The sequence below is a fragment of the Bactrocera dorsalis genome, chromosome 6 (genome assembly GCF_023373825.1).
Source record: "Bactrocera dorsalis isolate Fly_Bdor chromosome 6, ASM2337382v1, whole genome shotgun sequence".
NCBI lineage: Eukaryota > Metazoa > Arthropoda > Insecta > Diptera > Tephritidae > Bactrocera > Bactrocera dorsalis.
This window is the reverse complement of record NC_064308.1, coordinates 23,137,229-23,159,539: the sequence shown is the minus strand read 5'-3', so window position 1 is coordinate 23,159,539 and position 22,311 is coordinate 23,137,229. Positions and strand designations below refer to the sequence as shown.

The following is a 22,311-nucleotide window of genomic DNA, read 5'->3' as shown; positions in this document are numbered from 1 at the left end:
GTGCTGTCGATCTTCTATAATGGAAAACTGAGACTCCCATCGACATGTTTTTGGTAACATTCGATCCCATGGAAAACATAAAAAGGATTTACGAAACCAAAACTATACTAAACACAATTGTTTCTATTGAACCGGTAAAACTGATGATACAACAATGCAAACATTGCCAGTCATTTGGCCACACACAAAACTATTGTGGCAAATAACCAGGATGCGTTAAGTGCGCCGGTAAGCATAAGACGTCTGAATGTTCAAAACCAAAGAAACAGCAGCCTAAATACTGTAACTGCGGCGAAGCATATTCAGCCAACTATCGAGGGTGCCTTGTTGCCAAAGAATTACAGAAAATACGAGCTAACACAATTGGCCACAAAACAGGTGATGGTCTAGCCCAGTGCTTCCCAAACTTAGTTTTGCCATGACCCGGTAATTTTCATACTGCCCTTTCGTGACCCACTTAATAATATTAAACTCAAGACGGTTACATGAGATTAAATAATACACGTTTAATAATAGTAAGAGAAATGTTTTATTAATATTAAATTATAATTTTTTGGTATCTTTGGTACTCACCCTTTAGTGCGAAGTATGTTGCTGTTGCTTATTTTTAATTATAGAGTTCAAGTTTGCTGAAATTGCTGAAAGCTTTATTCTGAGGTCGGGTTCCACTTCCAGTCTGTTTCAATATTTAATTTTAAGGTACACTAGTGTTAAAAACCCAGCTTCACATTTGCAAGTGGTCACAAAAGGCATTAAAAAATCATTGCTTGATGAGCTAGAATTGAGTATTCTTGGCGACAAGATAACCAAAAATCAATCAATGGTCTTGAGTCAAATATATCCTTGAGTACTGTATCAGTTGACAGTTCAACCAACGAATCGACATCTGAATCTGAATTCCGTACTACAATTCTATAAGCTCTGTTAGCCGTCCAATCGAACATCATACAAAATTCAATTTGCACCTTCTCTGTATCTTTAAGTTCTCTGGCTGAGCTTTCGCCTCGCTCTTTTGTTTCAACTTCAGGTCAGTAATCAGCGGTGAGTGGCACGAGGGGGCGCGCGAGTTAATACCAGCATCAACGACACTTATACACAAGTATATGAGAAACGCTGATAAAGCCAGATCTGTTCTAATCAAATAAACAAGAATATCAAACACAAGACTTTGAACTCATACCACACCATACCCGAATACAAGACATGCATACACATGCATAGGCATGCATAGGCCGCACGATATGCACTTGTTTACAACAAATAATACAATTAGACTTTAGACCTAAGCCACAAAACATGAATATGTTATCAACTTAACGAATAATATATAACAAATAGGATAATACGAAAACATGTTCATTTAAGTATGTGAATTTCTAGAATAAAGACATTATTCCACCACTGTGGCGAAATAATAATTTAAGCCAATGGTCAAGAAGCCAATATAATCAACCTAATCATCACAATAACAACTTCAGGCAAAATCAATTCCAACCAAGGCAACAAACGAGGAACAATTACAATTATGCACAACCTCAAAGAGTATTTAATACATACCAACCTCCACAAGAACACATGGATGTTGACGAACCTCAAAGAAACAGTGCGTACAAACGAAATCACTCTAACAGAAACATCATTCCGCAAAAGATACAAAGGATCAACACACACCAATAACCTGAACCTCAGCCAGAACAAACCTTCAGACACATGGAAGAAGCTGACGATACATCGAGTACTTTTTTAGGCTAAAGGATGGACTACCTTGCCATACACTTAAGGCTGGTCCGACACAACAAGAAGTGAATATCATGATTGACTCAGGCGCTACAAATAACTACATATCAAAAAAATGCAGAATAGGTAAGAGTATATCAATAGATCCTGTATGGACAAAATCAATGCATGTATATTCCATCATGACTAGTAAACAAATAATACATCTGTTAAGCCATGATTTCCTATTTTTTGAACAAGAAGATATTAAATATTTTGATATGATAATAAGATTTTATGGATTGAAAAAATTAAATGCAGAAATAGATTTCACGTCACTACGATTAAAATATGCAAATAAAAACCAAAATCAAAAAATAAATTACACAAATGATAATAAAGATTATGACGAGGAGATTAGAGAAATAATAAAACAGAAAAGTTACCATTTACCACAACGATAGAAGCAACCATTAGGACAGAAAGTAATGAACCTGTTTGGATGAAATAATACCATTATCCGTATGCAGATAACGATTTCGTTAATTCAGAAATAAAAAAATTATTAAAGAATAATATAATACAACCTAGTAGAAGTCCTTATAACTCACCAGTTTGGACAGTACCAAAAAAGGGTATAGATGAAAATGGAAAACCCAAGAAAATTTTAGTGATAGATTTTCAAAAATTAAATTCAAGAACTATTACAAATACATATCCTATTTCGAATATAAACATTACAATACAAGCGTTAGATAAAGCTAAATATTTTTCCACGATAGATCTAGAAGCAGGATTTCACCAAATTGTGATAAAAAAAAAGAAGATAAGGAAAAAACAGCATTTTCCATAAATGGAGCAAAATATGAATTCATACGAATGCCCTTCGGATTAGAAATGCATCCTCAATACTTCAAAGATGTGTTGATGATATTCTACGAGAATATATAAATAAATTTGCGTTTGTATATATCGACGACGTGTTAATATATTCTTCGACACCTGAAGAACATATTAAACACATCCAAATAATAGTAAGCGCATTACATAAAGCAAATATGAAAATCTCTGATGAAAAATCACACTTCTTTAAAAATCAAGTCTAATGTTTAGGACATATAAGAAGAAAAAAAATTATTAGGAATAGTATGTGCTATAGAAAAACTTAGGAATTATAAAGGGTGATTTTTTAAGAGCTTGATAACTTTTTAAAAAAAAAAACGCATAAAATTTGCAAAATCTCATCGGTTCTTTATTTGAAACGTTAGATTGGTTCATGACATTTACTTTTTGAAGATAATTTCATTTAAATGTTGACCGCGGCTGCTTCTTAGGTGGTCCATTCGGAAAGTCCAATTTTGGGCAACTTTTTCGAGCATTTCGGCCGGAATAGCCCGAATTTCTTCGGAAATGTTGTCTTCCAAAGCTGGAATAGTTGCTGGCTTATTTCTGTAGACTTTAGACTTGACGTAGCCCCACAAAAAATAGTCTAAAGGCGTTAAATCGCATGATCTTGGTGGCCAACTTACGGGTCCATTTCTTGAGATGAATTGTTGTCCGAAGTTTTCCCTCAAAATGGCCATAGAATCGCGAGCTGTGTGGCATGTAGCGCCATCTTGTTGAAACCACATGTCAACCAAGTTCAGTTCTTCCATTTTTGGCAACAAAAAGTTTGTTAGCATCGAACGATAGCGATCGCCATTCACCGTAACGTTGCGTCCAACAGCATCTTTGAAAAAATACGGTCCAATGATTCCACCAGCGTACAAACCACACCAAACAGTGCATTTTTCGGGATGCATGGGCAGTTCTTGAACGGCTTCTGGTTGCTCTTCACCCCAAATGCGGCAATTTTGCTTATTTACGTAGCCATTCAACCAGAAATGAGCCTCATCGCTGAACAAAATTTGTCGATAAAAAAGAAAAGAACCGAACACTGATTTTGGTAATAAAATTCAATGATTTGCAAGCGTTGCTCGCTAGTAAGTCTATTCATGATGAAATGTCAAAGCATACTGAGCATCTTTCTCTTTGACACCATGTCTGAAATCCCACGTGATCTGTCAAATACTAATGCATGAAAATCCTAACCTCAAAAAAATCACCCGTTATTTACGGTATAGCAGATTTAACAATACACACTGATCACCAGGCATTAATATTTTCTATTTCGGGCAAAAATCCAAATATAAAACTAAAAAGACGGAAAAATTGTATACAAGAATCTGGAGCAAAAATAGTATACAAACCTGGAAATCAAAACGTAGTAGCAGATGCAATATCAAGACAAAAAATTAACACTTCAACAATAGAATCGATGCACTCGACACGTATGTAGTTCACCAAAGGAAAACTATACATACGCAAAACAAACGATAAATTCATTTAAGAATAAAATCATATTAAAGAAAACTAAACGAAATAAAAAAGAAACACAAACGACTTTTCCAAAGTATCACAGACATATTATTGAATATCAAAACACTGACTATCTAACAAAAACCTTAAAAGAAATTTTTACACATAATTTCAACAACGCGATTAAAATTGATGAACAAGAACTATTCACAATAAAATCACTACTAAGTAAACATTTTCTAAACTACAAGCTCTTTATAGCACAAAATCTAGTCGAAGACATAACAGACAAAAACAAGCAATTGGAAATTATAACAAACTAGCTGTTACCCTGTGCACTTCGCTACACCTAAATCGATTAAAACTCTTAAGGGTTTTTACTTTGTGTTTTATTTATTGTTGTAAAACTGTTACTTATTTATAAAACATTTATAAAACATATTGGTATACAACATTTTTGGTTTGTCCACCTGGCGCGTAAATGAATAAGCACCTTGGTGTTCCTACTCTCGAGCATGTGACGAACAATTGGCCGTGGGAGAAGCACGGTTCTTCCAAATTGACGTCGCACACTTGAAACGTTTGCCCTTGCGATTTGTTGATATTCATCGCAAAGGCAAGACGTACTGGGAACTGCAAGCGCTAAATTCAAACGGCATGTCCGTTGGAATCATGGGAATGCGTGGTAAGAGTACAACTTCACCTGCTCCTTGCCATTTAGTATTGTTGCTTCAACCAAATTTGCCACAATTTTTTGACTGAAAGTCTTGTGCCATTACACAAAGTCGGTGGCTTCAGATTTCGTAGAAGTATAATGGGTGAACCGACTTTCAGGACCAAACGATGCGGTGGCAGACCGGGGGGATCAAAAGAATTCAGTTGGATAATTGACTACTTCATCTTGATTCAAAACGCTATTCAATCGATGTATATGTTGTAGCTTCTCCTGGCAGTTTTTCTTGAATGGCAAAATTGATTTCGTTGACGTGTACAACAATATTCGGAAATACACTTTCAATCAATTCTTCTTTCAATTGTAAAAGTGTACCTAAGTTGTTCGGCAATGTGATCAAACTGGTATCATCGATTGGTATTTTGCCTTCGCCAATGTCCAACAACTACTTCGAAAACGCCGCTACGGATCGATCATTTTGCAATTGGACTCGCATGTTGATGGCAAGAGTCAGCCTTTGAACATGTCTCCACAAAACTGACGATTTTAAACATGCGTTTATTTCGTCGGCAGGAGTTGATCGAGGAATGACTGGCAAAGTTTGCCGAAAATCGCCGGATAATAAGACTAATGCTCCACCAAAAAGTTGTTGCTTTTGTCGTAAAACTTGCATTGTTCTATTGAATGCTTGTAATGACTTTTTGTTAGCCATTGGGCACTCATCCCATAGAACTATTCCAGCTCCTCGCAAAACTTTTGCCATTGCTGAATTCCTCGATATGTTGCACGTTGGTGTTTCAACGACTTGGATGTTTAACGGTAATTTCAATGCAGAATGTGCTGTTCGGCCGCCATCAAGTAGAGTAGCAGCGATGCCTGACGAAGCAATTGCCAGCGCAATTTTCTGCTGTGACCGTATAGTTGCAAGAATCAAAGAGATCACAAACGTTTTCCCTGTACCACCGGGCGCATCCGGAAAGTAGAATCCACCGGCGTTATTGTCAACCGCTCGTGTAATCTTATCATAAGCATTTTTCTGCTGAATATTCAATTTGGTAATGATAGCTTGTATGAAAGCACGCAATTCATTGCAATCGTATTGTTGTTCACGTTGAAGCTCATGGTCAAGCATATCCATCACTGAACGATTGGGCGCAGTTATGCCAAGTTGCGCTAATGCCTTATTCGCAATTGTAAGGCACAGATCTTCAACCAATATCAAAGCATCATTATACATTTGTAATGTATGTATATAGCAAGTCTGCTCGATTACGCGCCATAATTAATGAGTCCTCGGTCGTGCAGGCTTTGTACTTATTCCACAGTTCTTGCGGATTTGACGGAAGGCATGTAGATATTATTATGGCGAATAGTACGCGTATTTGTTTTGGATGAGATGTGAGTGATGCGTCATGAAGTGCGGTGTCCCAATGCATATCATCTTCTAACAAATCGATCGCTGACATGCTTCACGATACGTCGCACACAACTGACCGTTAACAGTTTTCAAATCATCAAATGATCTTGGTCCGCGCACGTTGACTAATAGTAGACGCAAATATAAACATTCGGCGTTGTTCGGATGGATGGTGTAAATGCGTCCTATGGCATCGGTTTTACGGACATTTGGATAACCGTCAACACGCTCCCCTTGCTTTCGTCGTTGAAATGTTTTCGATGATGGATTCCAAGTGAAATATTGTGGTATTTCGGAATATAGCGATGTTCTTGCAAATTCATCGTTTTCACACAACTCGAAAAGTTAGTGTTGTCCGTGGTGGTCGTGCTGCGCTCTGTTGTACATTGTCTGCAGTGAAGTAAACGCGTTGACCATTTTCGAGATGAACTGCCAAATGAAGAACAACGGGATGCCGGTCATGTATTGGGAACGATAAAATGCGCCATACCGCTTCATTGCTGCTTATATAACGGCCCATTTGGTATTGCTGAATTTCATCTATTCTCTGATAACCACTCCGAAAACTGCGATATCACTGCCTTTATTTACGTATTTGCAGATGTATTTGATCGATTTGACAGAGTTGCAATATTCTACATTGATGTGCATCAACGTCTTGATTCCGAACTTTTATGACCGTTGAATTACCGCCATCTTCAGCGGATCGACGCCGATGTAATGGATATCCGTCATTTCCAGTGATTGTATCATCAACTAAAGCTCTAGGATAGCGCTTTGAATACTTATTGTCAATCATGCATGGTGACGTTGGATTAATAGCGCCGCAAGGGCCGTGGATCATGTTTTTTGTTACAACGTTGAACAATTGTGGGTCGATTGCTTCATCTGGAATTTCCGCTGAGATGACTTTATCAATCTGATCTGGTCGTATTTTTTCGAACTAACCAAGTTAGCCAAGTTTGAACGATTCCTGAAGTGTGTTTGGGATCGTTGTCTTGGTAAAATCTAAAAACGTCCTTTACTCCCAGATCCTCGGCGCTTTGAATCAAATTATCCTTAAGGATATTGAGATAAAGCATTTTGTCCATTGTTGACTCTATGAACTGAAGCCTTCCAACACCTGCAGTCGACATACAGGCCCACACCATTACATGGCCACCACCATGCTTTACAGTCGGCTTTAGGTGCTTATATTGAAGCTCTGTATTGGGCTTCCTCCATACATATGAACGTCCATCGGATCCAAAAATATTGAATTTGGACTCATCAGCAAAAATGACATCATTCCAGAATTCTACATCCTTCTTTAAGTGCTCCTTTGCGAACTTCAAGCGGTTGTCTCTATTTTTTTTATTTATAAACGGCTTCTTGCGAGCAACTCGGCCATTAAAATTATGTTCTCTTAAAACACGTCGAACAGTTTCTGTACAAAATGTTTTGCCGGTTATGTCCTGCATCTCACTGGCTAGTTTGGGGGCTGAAATCCTTGGGTCTTTTTTAACTTTTTGCACAATATAGCGTTCATCACTTTTACTAAAAATCTTGTTTGGCGCTTTTCTTCCTTTATTTTCGATGCGGTTTTCGAAAATGAATCTGCGGATGATGGTTTTCACGGTACCATCTGGTATATTCACAATTTTTGCAATTTCTCGCCGAGAAAGTCCATTTTTATGGTGTTTAAGGACTAATTCTCGTTGTTCGATTGTTGTGCGTCTTCCCATGGTTTTAACACGTGTTTTCTTAACAAAATCCAATCAAAAGTGAAAATTCTATGTGCGAACATAATTAGCAAAGTATAAACAAAAAAAGCACCGTTAGGCTAAGCTTCTTGGAAGAGAAGCTGTACATTAAATGCAGTGGGTCAAACAAGCTGTGACATTGAAAAAATGAGTATTTTTCATTTAAGTTGAATAATTATGAAACCTTTTGTTAATTCAATAAAACTTAAGCGTTTTATTATTTCTTTAATATGCACTTAAAAAAACTGCGTTTTTATTTTTTTACTACCTTTTTTAGTTAAAAAGTTATACTCATTTATTTTTGAAAATATGAGGTGGGTCAAATAAGCTGTGAGCCACTGTAGATACACATAACCGAGCGCATAGAAATGAGAAAAATAACGCGATGGAAATTTTTGGCCCGATATGGCGAAACAAATCAAAAACTTTGCACGAAACTGTTCAAATTGTTATGAACAAAAATACGAACGTAGACCAACAAAACAACTGATAGGGAGAACACCAGCAACAAATCTACCAGGAGAATCTATAAGTATGGAAATATTCCACATAGGGAATAGAACATATATAACTAGTATATGTAGGTACTCAAAATATTTACTAATGAGAGAAATAGCAGATAAAGTCAACACTGTAGACAAACTAGAAGAAATTCTCACACTTACATACCCATATTGTAGAAACCTACAAACCGACAATGAGAGTATATTCACCTCGATAACTTGTATGTCACTATACCGACGACTACATAATACACTGATAGAAATCGCAGGAACATTAGCTAAACAAAATAACACCGATCCAGTTACGGAAATATTTAAGGCAGCATAGATACACTCGGTGACAAAACAAAAACCAGTGGAAGTATTTTTCAATAGGAAGAATTATCCGGAAATAAAAAAATTGATTGAAAAAAAAACAAAGAAAAAGTTTTAGAATATCATAATAAAAAAAGACCACAAAAATTTTATGAACCAAAACAAATAATTTACGCAATGTCAAAACGACGTACAAAAACGGAGCAACAATATTTGAAATACTTAGTTATAGAAAACCGTGATGACACAATTTTAGTAGAGAGAGGAGGAAGACAACATGTCTTACATAAAGATAACATTCGTAACACTCCTATTGAATTTAATAATAAACATAAAAGCATGCACAGTGAGCAATCTAAAAAATAAAAAATTTATCTTCACCGAATCTGACGATACATACCTATATGAAGATACCGAATATTTATACCATTTATTTATTTAATTTAACGACAATAATGGAAAAATATAAACACATAGAATATAGATCATTTTGCAGGACACAACAGGATATCATAAACGAGAATAGAATCTCAAATTTATTTGAACAAACTATTTCACACTCAATACAAAAAAGATCAATAAACATTTTAGGGACTATAATAAAATGTATAACTGGGACTCCAGATCATGAAGATCTTATTGAAATAAAAACACATTTTAATGAAATAATAGAAAATAATAATCAACAAAGAGTCATTAACTCACACTTTGAACAATTAGTCTCAAAGGTTGATCTTCAATCAATCTCAACAAGCCTGGTCATATCAGAAACTTTAAAGGATTTAGAAACCCTATTCGAAACTATAAATTCTGTAAAGACAGGAAATTACTTGTCTAAATCTTTGAACTTAAATGATATAAAACAAATAATAAAAAACGAAAAATTAGATATTCAAGTTTTAAATGTAATGGAATACTCCACAATAAATGTAATTAGAGTTAAGGATACATATGTAAACATTTATAAATATCTTTTAATAACGCAAAAATGTAAATTATTTAAAATAACATCGTTAAGCTATCTACATGGCAAATATATATTAGACAAATATATAGCTCAATGTAATATAAATAATTATTCAAGAGTAAAAGAATGTAAATAATCACTAAATAATTTTATATATAAAACCAACAAGGATAATGAATGTATTTCGAAATTTTTTGTTTACAACAAATAATACAATTAGACTTTAGACCTAAGCCACAAAACATGAATATGTTATCAACTTAACGAATAATATATAACCCATAGTATAATACGAAAATATGTTCATTTAAGTCTGTGAATTTCTAGAATAAAGATCTTATTCTGCAAAAGTAAATACATATTTTTTTAACCACTCATAAGTATATGAATTAACTCGCGCGCGCCGATCTCCGCTTACGAATATTACGATGCATCGATCGATCGATAGTACTCGTAGGTATTATTTTGAAAACAAGGCGGGAATGTTGCGGCCTGGTATTTTATTTTGATGGCCCGGTACCGGTTCGCGACCCGGCATTTGGGAAACGCTGGTCTAGCCCAAAAAGTTGAAGGTATATGAAAAAAATATATTTTTGCTCATGTTTTAAAAGCATATAATAATGATAATACACTTGCGTCATCAGGTTAGCACATCTTCATCAGCCGAATATGATTGCTTCTGTTTTTGTTGTTGTTAACTAACTGCTACTTTATTGTTTTCTATTTCTTTCATCTGTGTATGCACCATCACTGACAAAGAGAACATGCGATAATAATGTCCCGTTATTTGATTTTTGTTATTTTCTTCTATTTTTAATCGGAAAATTACGCAATTTTTGCATCATCAGGTTAGCACAGGCAAATTTGTCTTTCATTTATCTTCGGAAATTGAATACTTATTGACACCAACTTTTTTGTACTGCTCACGTGATCTATTTTCATTAATATGGGTAAAGGAAAAGCGTTATCGGTTGAAGAGAAAGCAAAAATCGAAGCCTTTGAAGAGTTAAAGCTTTCAATAACTGAAATATCGAAAAAACCGGCAGGAGTCGAAAAGTATATACAATTTCTTACGTAATAAATCGAGATATGGTCGAAATAATAAAAGAGGTAATAATAAAGTGCTTTCCGATATTGATAAGAGAGCGATTTTGAGAGAAGCATCCAACTCAACAACGAGTCGACCGCAAAGATCAGGACAAATGTTGGCGTAAAAGCAAGTTTATCTACTATTCAAAGAGTTATAAGGAATGCTTCACACTTGAAGAGACTGAAACTACAGAAAAAACCACCACTTAACGATGCACGAAAGGAATTACGACTAAATTTCTCACGAGAACACATGGCCTGGAAGTCTGATTGGCACTATGTTGTCTTTTCAGATGAAAAGAAATTTAATTTAGAAGGACCCGATAGATACAATTATTACTTCCATGATCTTCGGAAGGAGGAACATCATTTGGATCGACTTCATAGTCGTGTGGGCGGAGTAATGGTGTGGGGAGCCATCTCCTACTACAGTACGTGCGACCTGCAATTTTTAAACACGAATATAAATGCAAATACATATAAAAACGTACTCGAAACGGCTTTTCCCCATTTTAAAAGATTGTTTGGAAATATACCATGGCGCTTCCAACACGACAATGCTCCGATCCACACTGCCCGGATGATTAAGTCTTGGATTGAAGCACAAAATGTCGATTTATTACAGTGGCCGCCTTACTCACCGGACATAAATATAATCGAAAACGTGTGGGGGTGGCTGGCTCGCAAAGTTTACGAGTCCGGTAGTCAATATTCCACCAAAGAGGAATTAATTGAAGCATTAAAAGTGCATGGTCAGCTATTTCTTTGAACTATATTGGGAAGTTAAACGAATCGCTTCCAAACCGCATCTTTGAAATCATTCTCAACAAGGGAGGATCAACTCATTATTAAAACTATTTAAAAATGGGTAAATTATTTAATATATAAGTTTAGAAATAAGTTCTCATCTCAAAAGGTTAAAAAACTTAAAAAAAGTGATGTGTGCTAACCTGATGACCTAAATGAAATTGTTAATTTTTTGGTTGATTTGAAAAATAAATTTAAAAAAAAATGATAAATAGAGAATCATTAATTTTTGTTTTATTTAGTGGAAAATTTATTTATTTATAACCACTAAAAGAATTAGAGCTTTAGCTTCTTTAGTTTTAAATTAAATTAGCCAAAACCAGTAAAACCAGCGGTGTGCTGACCCGATGACGCGCAGTGTATATCCAATAACAGCATTTTAACACTGATCTTACATAAACTCAACAAACAAAACAAATTCAAAACTTCTTTACAAAATCGTTTATGCAAGCTTGAAAAATATCTTTTTTAGATGTTTAAATTTATAATAATTCTTCCATGGAACTCAGATGGGTTAATCAAACATAAGAATGAAATCGAAATTGTACTGAACTCGGAAAATGTTGACGTATGTATAGTATGATATCGAAGACACATTTTACGTTACAAACTTATTTTAAAATTAAAAACTATGAAACTTACTAAACAATTCATCCTAGCAATTGCGTCCATGGCGGAAGCGCAATAATAATTAAAAATACGATTAAACATTTTGAGGAAGAACAACTATCAACTGATAAGTTTCAAGCTACAAGATTGACTATTTACGGAGTTAAAAGTCCACTCTCACTTACCTCTGTGTACAGTCTTCCAAGGTCTCAAATCCAATTTGAAGATTACCAACACTTAATAAACAGACACAGGTAAAGATTCATAATGGGTGGTGATTTTAACGCAAAGAACACGCACTGGGGTTCAAGGCTTACAACTACACAAGGGAGAAAGCACTGCAGTCAACCGGAAGTTACGCATTCTCGACGAACTTGTCATCATATTGGCCATCAGATAATCAAAGCACATAGTTCCCATATACCGAATATAAGAATTTCAATCTTCCGATGTCTTTGTACCTTATTGGTAAATATCTATGATAATTTAGAAAAATTAAGTCAATTAATTAATATTTGATGTATTACGAGTATAGTTTAGTGGCCAGATTGTGTGAAATCGAAAACTCTACGAATTACCCAAGGGTTCCTTAGACTGCATATAATGCATTTTGCTGTACGTTTATAAAATTGTGAGGAATCATGTATATTTTATGTCAAAAGGTTAATAGAATGAGTCCAGGTCTTCCCCCAGCTCCAACACACCCATCGTAATAATTTGCGATTTTTCAGCTCACTTTAAACCGTTTAATTCAGTCACAAATTTTAAATATAATGGATTTTATTAACATCGAATTTTGCTTACACATACTTACGGTAAAAAGCCTCTGAATCCTTTACATTTGCTTCCGGCAGGTGGATTTCCGTACGCCTGTCCACCATACTGCTGCACCTTAGAACAGATGGAAAGTACACGAAAACACTTGGGGCAAAAGACTGCACCAAATGAAGTTCTACCAAAATGATGACCAGTGACAGTATGTATATCTTAATTGGAAATTAAATTTTGCGATTTTTAGTACTTTAAGAAACTGCAGGTCATTGCGTCTATTAAATTTATAGCTAACTCTCATTGAAATCTGTAACCTATTATACCTCTTTCTAATGAGGAAAGACCGAAATAACACTAACTAACCGTTAAAAAAGGTGCAAAAAACAGTATCGGATGACATTAGAAACCTTGATCATAGCATTCATTAACTCTATCCGAAGACGAGGTTGTTCACATTATGTGAGTTTTTAGATATTAACATATGTAAGCGATGTTTATGTTCCCAGCTTGTGGAAATAATACCATAAGTTATGTTGTGCGAGCTCCTCTTGAGCTTTTAGATTAGAGCAGCTGACGTATACGGGGCACAACTAAAAAAAAGGTAATAAGTAGAAGTGTTTTTTGATACAATTATTAGTAGAGTAGGACAAACTGATAAAACGGAATGACGATTTCACCAAACAAAATAAAAACTCATTTCTGTAAATATTATTTATGCATAAGTGAATGTCTTCTATGGAACTAATGTACAAAACTAACCGTTAGGAGAGTGTGAAATTCACTTAAAAACCAAGGGAGTGTGGTTATATGGCGAAAATGAAAATTTTGAGAATTGTAGGCATTTACTTCAATCACTACGATTTTGTGTATTGAAATTGTGAAAATAAGAGAAATGATATAATAATAATAATAATAATACAAATTTGTATCCCTCTGTGAATTGAATTATTTCTTCAACCTCAGTTATCCTATCACTCACTTTATCTTAGCCTTCAGTCTCACAATTTATAAATGCAACAATTAGAAACGATTCTTATATTTCAATGCTTCTAGTAAAACTGCATCAATCGAAGTTGCATATCGCTTGGTTAGTATACTTCTACCAAGTATTAAATATGAAATATAAATATTGAATAATGAGAATATTTTATAAAAACAGGGAAAAAACGTTGTACCGAAGATAGAATACTCTTCACAAATAAAGAAGTTTCCATACAAGAACACGATTTTGATCGTTCAGTTTGTATATCAGCTATATGCTATAGTGGTCCGATATAGGCGGTTCCGACAAATGAGTAGCTTCTAGTATAAAAAAGAAAATTTGCAAAAATTCATTGCGTTAGCTCGAAAATTGATGGAGTAGTTCCCGTATATGTATACTGACAGACGGATCTGGTTTTTCATACATGTACACATCTATTATAATACATCCGACGTTTCCTTTTGGGTGTTACTAACATCGTGGCTAACTAATGCCCTGTTCAGAGTACAAGTGTGTATAGCTAAAAATGTAATTACATTTTTTACATTCCTTGTATTTTTTAAATTTATTAAATAATTGAAAACAATGGTGTTTTGTTTCGAATCTATTTATTCAAATATTATATTATCAAACAAACGTGGCAACTCTCATGGAACATGCATTTCGAGTACAGCACTTTAAAAATAAATTTAAAATAGTTTCTGAAACTAATTAAAGCGTTGGTCGGGTTTGAAATAAGTCTAAACTCACTACGTATGTACAAATGCTTGTAAAGGGTGATTTTTTAAGAGCTTGATAACTTTTTTTTAAAAAAAAACGCATAAAATTTGCAAAATCTCATCGGTTCTTTATTTGAAACGTTAGATTGGTTCATGACATTTACTTTTTGAAGATAATTTCATTTAAATGTTGACCGCGGCTGCGTCTTAGGTGGTCCATTCGGAAAGTCCAATTTTGGGCAACTTTTTCGAGCATTTCGGCCGGAATAGCCCGAATTTCTTCGGAAATGTTGTCTTCCAAAGCTGGAATAGTTGCTGGCTTATTTCTGTAGACTTTAGACTTGACGTAGCCCCACAAAAAATAGTCTAAAGGCGTTAAATCGCATGATCTTGGTGGCCAACTTACGGGTCCATTTCTTGAGATGAATTGTTGTCCGAAGTTTTCCCTCAAAATGGCCATAGAATCGCGAGCTGTGTGGCATGTAGCGCCATCTTGTTGAAACCACATGTCAACCAAGTTCAGTTCTTCCATTTTTGGCAACAAAAAGTTTGTTAGCATCGAACGATAGCGATCGCCATTCACCGTAACGTTGCGTCCAACAGCATCTTTGAAAAAATACGGTCCAATGATTCCACCAGCGTACAAACCACACCAAACAGTGCATTTTTCGGGATGCATGGGCAGTTCTTGAACGGCTTCTGGTTGCTCTTCACCCCAAATGCGGCAATTTTGCTTATTTACGTAGCCATTCAACCAGAAATGAGCCTCATCGCTGAACAAAATTTGTCGATAAAAAATTTTCGAACCGAACACTGATTTTGGTAATAAAATTCAATGATTTGCAAGCGTTGCTCGTTAGTAAGTCTATTCATGATGAAATGTCAAAGCATACTGAGCATCTTTCTCTTTGACACCATGTCTGAAATCCCACGTGATCTGTCAAATACTAATGCATGAAAATCCTAACCTCAAAAAAATCACCCGTTATAACCAAACAAACTACAATCTTCATAAAGCGTATTATTGTTTGTAAATAACCGTAAATAACATGAGAACCTCCCTCAACGGTCATCAAATTTCACTTGCATTTCCATTATTTTTTTTATTAGTTACTTGTTTTATGTAGTTGCGACAAGTTCAAAACACCCGAAAGACCAAACGAATAAAAAAACGATTGGTGTCAGTTAAAGGACACCTATTAAAAGGGGAAAACTACTTTATATAATGTACACGCATATGTTTGCATGAACATATGAATGTATATTCATACATATGTACATAGAATGATTGGTTTCCTTTCAACCCGCTTTTTGAATACTTAATGTCAGTTAATGGTTAGAGAAGAGAACTTTACTGACCACCCTTTGTTAGTTCTTTACTAGCCGTTACTAGCCGTTGGCCGAAAGATAGTATACCACGGCTGGTCATAGACAGTACACGTTTTTATTTTCTAAGATCTGCGTCGTGCTTTAACTTATTTTTTGGAAATTTACAAGTGACTTTGTTTTAAAATTTGGTGTCTGACGCATTTACCAAAAGACTGCTTCGAAAAGCTTAATAATTTCGCCAAAATCCAAGTAAAAAAAAATCCAATAATTATTTCACGAAGTGTTTAATTTTCAATTTTACTTTTAAGTGAATTATGACAAAGATATTTTACATTGCACAATAATTGGCTAACGAAATTAAATTAAAACAATGCATTTATTTATGTAATACATTTACTTCAGTTCGGATTTTCATTCCAAATTCCCCAGCTAGTTGCAAATTATTCCAGGTACATTCACACTATATTCATAAGTAAGCATAGGTCCCATATAAGGACGAAATATCAAAACCAATCATGTTAAACGAACTCTTATAGCTAGTACTATCTAGTATCATTCAGATTTTTCGCTTTGACATGATATAGTCCCAAATACGTTACATAATTTCATGTATGTATATCGATTAATATTTGATGGAAAAATTGTAGGATTATGTCAATATGAAAGAATCATTTAAGAACTCAATTATACTTTATAAAGTTTTTTGCATATAATTCTAAATAATCAAATAAAAACGTTGATGGTATTTATAATATATTAAGGTTTCAACTCATTTGAATAATCGTCAATATGCATATGTACATGTATATATGTACATGTAGTACTTATGTAGCTGCAATGAGATGAAGTGATTAACAACGGTCTACCACGACCTGACTATGTACTGTTCATAATAAAATTATGTCATTGATAAAATTATATTTAATATTCCATAGAAATTATTTTCCAAACAATGTTGTCCAATTCAGCTCATTTTTAATGTTTCACAATGTAAAAAATTTCTTTTACAGATAGAATAATTACTTTTACCATAGAACAAGAAAACTAAAATAATTAATGCATTCTCTTCGAAACTGACGATTTCTTTTATTTAAAAATAAAATCTTATTAACCATAATGTCGTTTGGTTAAGAATGGAGTGGTATGGCGAAGCTAGCACATTACACCTGTTTCGTTTTTAAATCGAAAAAATGGTTTAATAAGAGCTCTTTGCGAAAGCAGTACATTTATTCTTTTCAGGACGTGAGTGTGGTGTATTAACTGCACCTGCGTTGATGCAGCACATGTTTTCAAATTATATGTAAACGCTGTACAACAATTTTGTATGTGTATACGTGTTCGTATAATTGTATAAAAGTGCTTTTATATCGGTATTCTGCGTGAGACGATTGTCTCATGTCTCTAATTGTCACAATAGTAATTTAGTGACCCTGTTAGTCAGGAGTCTCATTTTGGCATTCTAGCAGACACAGTAAAGTAGTATACTGTATCTGCCAGAATACCAAAATGAGACTCCTGACTAACAGAGTCACTAAATGAAGATTGTGACAATTAGAGACATGAGACAATCGTCTCAAGCAGAAATAGTAAGGAGAACGAAGATGGACGTAATTTGACTACTGCCACGCCTATAAAACGCCATTAATGTCATAACGAAGCACAAAAATAAGATATAAAACTGTAATTTGAAAAGTTACAATAAAAAAATTGAAAAAGTGATAGTGACCCCGCCCCCTTATAGGTTTAAGGAATATATCTTTTAGACCACCAAAGCTACAATAGCCAAATTCGCTCAGGATAATTCTTATAAGATTTATTATTGACAGTGTGAAAATAGATGAAATCGGCCCGCCCACTCCCCATATATTGGTAATGTTAAACACAATCGCGATAAATCAATAACTAAATACGCAAGAGGCATTACATTTTACACCCGATATGGTATAAGAAAGCTTTATACGAGCCGGTGAAAAAATTTAACGATGGGCGTGGCATCACCGACTATTAGGTAAAATCATATATCTCTAACTGTACATATGTAGTATTGGCAAAAATAGATAAAGTCAAATCAATACTACCCAACTCCCATACACTATTTATTACGATGCTCGTTATTCTAACATGTTTTATGCCGAATATGTCAATCAATAAATATTATTTATATATAAAAATTGCTTTAAATTTATTCTCGAGTATACCTAAGTAATGACCCTTTCTCTGTCCACAATATATCCGATAAAATGACCAAAACTAAAATATAGGAATAAAACTAAGTCTATGTCAATGTCTCTTGTTTCTACATATATAACTTATATAAGGTAGGTTCCAAAGTAAACAAGACTTTTTGAGTCTAGCGCCCCCTAGCCCCACCGAAACGTTTCAATTGTTGAAATAAGTTTATGGCGATGATTGCCTATCCCGTAGCAGAGTGCACGAGTGGTTTCAACGTTTTCAAAGTGGTCGTGAGGACATAAATGACGATCAACATGTGGGCCAATTAAAATCCGTGATCACCGGAAATTCCATCGAAACTGTGCGCGAATTCATCAAAAATCAGCCGAAATCATCATTGAAATTCATAGAAATGGAATTGAACATCTCCAGAACATCGATTAAGAAAGGCGTGTGCACGGTTTTCTCCACACAAATTGACTGACGACCAAAAATTGTTCAGAATCCATCGACGCTTGTAACCGATTATTTGACCAAAAATCACATTTTAACCATTAACTACTCGCCGTATTCACCTGATATGGCACCTTGCCACTTCTTACTTTTCGGAAAAATTCATTTGGCCATGAAATGAAAGCGTTATGCAGATGTAGAAGCCATTCAAAAGGCTTGCACCGGGATACTGGCGGCCATACCGACCAACGAGCTAATACACTCGTTTGACATGCTTTTGACCGTACAAAAAGCTGTATTGAGGCAGAAGGAGACTATTTTGAATAAAATAAATTGATTTTGCCGAAAAAACCAATTGTTCTGTTTTTTAAGTCCTATTTACTTTGGAAAGAACCTTGTATTATTATTTCCTTAATTTATTAACGAATTCATCGAAAAACGTAAGTTTAGGAATTTCGCCGGCTTTCATTCCTGAAATGTGCAACAGCATGAAATGTTGGGCTACACTCGAACTTAGCCCTTCCTTACTTAATTTTTTCACGATTATTGTAAATTTTTTCTTCTGATGTCCTCTCCTATGCTTTCGATCGTAGCAGTATGCCGAAATTTTTCATTTTTTAGATAATGCAGTGAAATCAACTAGTTATAAACTACATTTTAACTAGTATGAACCGCAATATCAATTAGTCCCTAACTGTATAGAATGTAATAAATGTTAAGATAGTACAATGTTCAAATGTTACAATCAAACACTGTAAAAATACTATATGTAGCAATAATAAATATACTTGTACTAGTATTTTTGTATAAAATATACCCATATTTTTTGCTTGCCAAATAGACAAAGAATAATTTTATGAATTTGAAATTAGAAATATCATTAATATATATGATAAAGATACTTAGTAATACATACGTATGTATGTCTTCTATGTGGATTTGTTTCATTTCTAGAAGAAGTCCAAGTTACGGTGTTCGTTAGTGTTTGGGGTAATGACAATTAGTGTAGATTTATTTACCTATAAATGTATGTATGAGTATGTACGCATAAAATTGTTCACGCTCTTATGGCACCTGCTACGCCACTGCCTACTCTTGCGTATGTACATACATATCAGAGAGCTGCAACGATCACAATTTTTTCAATCATACCCGATCATTGACTCAGATTTTTTGTGACGGAAAACTTTGCTTCAACAAAAATGAATGATCGTAAGCGAGCGTGCTCGAAGCGAACAATCAGTTTCAATCACTGTTGCTTGTTTCGTCATGATTTTTCTCGATCGAAAGCCTTGTGTGAGCAGCAAAGAATGTTCGAGAATGCTGCTTGCATTCCGATCGATCACAATCATACCGTTTGGTCATACCGGTTGGTTCCTGCCAGCAGCGCAGTCGCTGAGCGTTCTTTTTCTTTAGCTTGAAATATTATAACTGAAAAAAGAAATAGGCTCGGACCATGTTCAGTTGAAAACTTATTTTTTTTTAAATTCATTTTATAAAAGTTTTAGCGATTAAGATTGAAACCAAAAAATAAACCTTTTTTTATTTTAAGTTTTTGTGGATCTCAATGAAGAAGTGATTAAAATTAAAAATTTGTGTTCCCTAAGCATTACCATTGTTTATTAATTTTAAGCATTAATTGAATTTTAGTTTTAAGCGTTAAAAATGAAAAAATATATGCAGTAATGTTTTGGTTAATTTTATGCATCGCAACTTGTTTCCGTTAAAACACACAAATATGTACATACAAACTATGTATGTATATACATATTCAAACTATGTATGTATATACATACATATTCGCAGGGCAATTCTCGATCTGATTGGTCTAATCACAATCAATTCAAACGCAACTTGATCGATGTCTGAGTTTTCGTGCATCGTTGGACTTGATCGTCTTTTTCTGTACAATTATTTCCAATCATCATACCGGAACCAACCAATCAGTTTCAATCAGTAAGCAGAGCAATCCAATCAACTGATCGAACTCCTTCGTTTTGAGCACGAAACTCGATCGAACAATTTTGTTGCGAACCGCTGTGCTGAGTTGTGACCGTTTTGAGCGAGGCTGATCAAACCGGATCGATCATACTCAATGCAGGTCTCTGATACATATGTACTATACTCAACATGCAAATGCAAATACATAGAAGGATAATTACATTCTCATATTATATCAATTTACCCACGTTATAACGGATATACTTTTATACTTTTGCAACCAGTTGCTACAGAGTATTATAGTTTTGTTCACCTATCTGTTGTACTTATCACCTAAAACTAATCGAGATAGATATAGATATAAAATTGTAATTTGGAACAGGGGATCGCAATATGTGTAAAAAATTTTGAAAAAGTGGGCGTGGCCACGCCGTCTAAAATGTTTAATGTACATATCTAATAAACCACTAAAGCTTCAACAACCGAATTTTCTAAGTTCGAATATTATAACTATATCCTACATTTTTAAAATGGATGAAAATGGAAGATAACCCCGCTCACTCCCCGTACTGTACAAAACTACTAAACGCGCAATAAATTCATAACTAATTATGGCAGAGACATTAAATTTTACCTCCGAAATGGTATAAGAAGGCTTTATGAGAGCTAGTGTGAAAATTGGACAATGGGCGTAGCACTGCTCACTTTATGGTAAAATCACATATCTCGGGACCCAACCCACCGATTTAGACTAAATTTAGTACGTATAATTTTTTTAACATTCCTATATTACAGTATGAAATTAAGCAAAATCGGACTACAATCACGCCTACTTCAGATTTAATACAATTTAAAATTCCATTTGATTATTTCCCTCTCCAGTACACAAATTAAAAAGTAATTAATATAACGGAATAATTATTCCATTAAAGTAGGGCAGCTTTTGACCCAAAATTGTACAAATCCATCCAAAACTGTTCAAAACCCTAGGTACCGAATATGTGGAGCCCAGTATCTATAGCTGACTTTTGACCGAAAATTTCGGTGAATGTGTGAGATCTATAATTGAAATTCATTGTATATCTGTATGCCAAAAATTGGTCGAATCGGGTCAATACTTCCCTAAGCCCCCATATATGTACCTAAAATAGAGATTTTCGAACTTCCCGGTGACTTTATGCTGGATGTATCAGCCAATATTTGAATTATCTCAATGCAATTGAAAAAGCGTGTTTTAATCAATACAGTGTTTCTTTGTGCCAATAATGGATCAATTTTGGCGAAAACTTGACCTAGCCTTCTAATGACCATTAGGAGCCATCCATAAATTACGTCACACGAATTTAAGGACTTTTTAACCCCTCCCCCCATCACAAGTTGTCAAATTTTGAAAAATATAGGACACATACATGTGCTACGCGTTCTGTTGCACCCGAACTTAGCCCCTCCTTTCGGTGTTTGTTTGAACCAACCAGAGAACGTGTATTATAGAGAAGGTTCATGGTGTGCCGATTGTCATAACGTTCCTCTTTTTGGAGGGGTTGAGATTTCTATTAGTGGATTTCACCACAAAAATATTATTAACGGATTTCACCAATATTTAACACGAAGGGGTCAAAAATAGCAGAATTGAGCATTTTCAGTGTTAAATGAGAAAAGTGATGCTAATTTCAATGTACGCTTACAGATTCTCAATGCGCAAACGACTATCTACATACATACATATAATTTATAGATATTCTCAACAT

General features: G+C 34.6%; 2 protein-coding genes across 4 annotated transcripts in view; one reads left to right on the top strand and one right to left on the bottom strand.

Moving 5' to 3' along the window:
* Positions 1–12,598, bottom strand: part of LOC125779418 (uncharacterized) — a 34,079-nt gene extending 21,481 nt beyond the window's left edge. The window contains exon 1 of the mRNA XM_049460769.1: positions 12,230–12,598. The gene's annotated coding sequence lies outside the window, so the exon portion shown is untranslated. The remainder of the gene's footprint in view (positions 1–12,229) is intronic.
* A 3,447-nt stretch (positions 12,599–16,045) lies between these two features.
* LOC105222527 (uncharacterized) overlaps positions 16,046–22,311 on the top strand; it is a 32,447-nt gene continuing 26,181 nt past the window's right edge. The window contains exons 1-2 of one of the 3 annotated variants that reach the window (XM_049460435.1): positions 16,046–16,246; positions 17,824–18,005. The gene's annotated coding sequence lies outside the window, so the exon portion shown is untranslated. The other 2 variants (XM_049460433.1, XM_049460434.1) reach the window with 2 other exon arrangements.